Below are 1811 nucleotides of genomic sequence, written 5' to 3' on the forward strand. Positions count from 1 at the left end.
CAATCTTTTCAACTGGCGTAATCCTTGTTCCAGCTCAGGTGGTACCTAGGGGATTTCTTATGACTGCAGCCACCTTTCTTCTGTTCTACCCCCTTATATAACTTTGGTACAAGGCAGGAATCTTTTGTCTCTCTCCTGGGGAAAAGCCCCAGGTTTAAGATGGATTCCTGTACCAGGTGACATGCTCACATGTCCTGTGAGACCCCAAGCCTTCATTTTTCCTGGCCTGACTCACAGATGGTGCAGGACAGAGCCATCTACAGTCAATTGTCCTGGTTAATGGGAGCCATCAAGAGTCCAAACCACTATTAGTGGCCCACACTTTTCATCATTACAACAAGACCTCAGAGTTATTGTTCATATTTCTAGTTTCAGATACAAGAATGATCGGTTCATACACATACGATGAACACACACAGTCGATTATAAACTTTGTAATGCTACCTTACATGCATAAAGCATATTCCAGTTACATTATATTCACACTCATTAGCATATTTTAATAAAATCATATGGAGTGCAACGTCATAGCAGGGAAAGGGTTTTACTGCAGCACCTGGGAGCAGTTGAGTTTCATGTTCAGGCTGTGGTATGAGTTTCTCCTGGTTTCTCGTAAGCACACAGGGCCCTTAGCAGGTGCTCTCGATACAGGAATGGCCCAGACATGATAAAGTGATGGGAATTGCGTTTTCCTTTTTAATTTTTGTATTTCCAATGACATTTCTGTTTGTGATTTCTCCTGGATTTGCTATTTAACAAAAAAAAGAATAAGGCCTCAGGGGGCCGGATGGAGGAGCAGGCTGGGGCTAGGACTGCTAAGAGAGTGAAAGTATCAGGTTTTCTGTATTGTTTTCTGCCCTCATTTTCTGAGCAGTTTTTTTTCAGCATCAAATTTGCTCAGTTGGTAGAGCATCAGACTTTTAATCTGAGGGTCCAGGGTTCAAGTCCCTGGTCAGGTAGAAGGACAATTCCCCAAGATTTTCAGAAGGCATCTCTTGAGAACTCTCTTTGACTTCAGTTTTGCCTTTTCAGAACTTGGTCTTTCCTAAAAAGGGTTCTTTACTGCTTGGGACTGAAAGTGCTACTTCCTCACCTGTCCACTGGCATTACAGTCTGGAGGAAGAAAGGCCTCTGGGCCTGTAACAAAGTGCTGTGTGCTGATTTTTTGAGCAAATGTAGGGCTGGCCAGAAAGGCATGTTCCCACTGGGTATTCCCTGAGAGAAAAAATTGTCCCCACAGAGTCTTTCATACCAGAAGTCAAACTCTCTTGGCTGGTCCCATCGTGTAAGGGCTGGTATTCAGAACTGTGAATCCTGAAATCAAAGTTCAAGCCCCTATAGAATTGTGGGGTCCTTTCATTGCGAGCTAATTATTCTGGGATTTCCAAAGCTTCCTCCTGCTCTCTTCAATGACAATGTAGCCTGTCTCTTGCCTGCTAGCTGTTGTGACTCGCACAAGAGGGCATGTTTGATCCCAAAGCAAGGCCCTCCCTTAGGCTCAGTCTGAATAGAGGTCAATGTAGCAGTGCATGAGACAGGTCAATTTTATTGTGCTTTGTATAACTGTGTTTTCTCCTGGATCTGATATTTAACTAAAAAAAGAAGAATGTCTCTGGGTGCCACATGGAGAAGCAAGATGTTCATAGGGCTGATAAAGAAGCAAGAGTAGCAAATTTTCTGCCCTCTTTTTCTTGACTAGTTTCTCTTCTGCATCAAACTTTCCCTTTTTTTTCTATGAGCCTGGCTAGCTCAGTTGGTAGAGCATCAGACCTTTAATCTGGTGGTCCAGGGTTCAAATTACTGGTCAGGTG

At 43.5% G+C, this 1811-nt stretch overlaps 1 non-coding gene across 1 annotated transcript; it reads left to right on the top strand.

Annotated features, from left to right (window-relative positions):
* The first annotated feature begins 1738 nt into the window (after positions 1-1738).
* TRNAK-UUU (transfer RNA lysine (anticodon UUU)) lies at positions 1739-1811 on the top strand. The gene has a single exon. It is a non-coding gene; the product is annotated as a tRNA-Lys (tRNA).

The sequence above is a fragment of the Gopherus flavomarginatus genome, unplaced genomic scaffold (genome assembly GCF_025201925.1).
Source record: "Gopherus flavomarginatus isolate rGopFla2 unplaced genomic scaffold, rGopFla2.mat.asm mat_scaffold_753_arrow_ctg1, whole genome shotgun sequence".
NCBI classification, from domain to species: domain Eukaryota; kingdom Metazoa; phylum Chordata; order Testudines; family Testudinidae; genus Gopherus; species Gopherus flavomarginatus.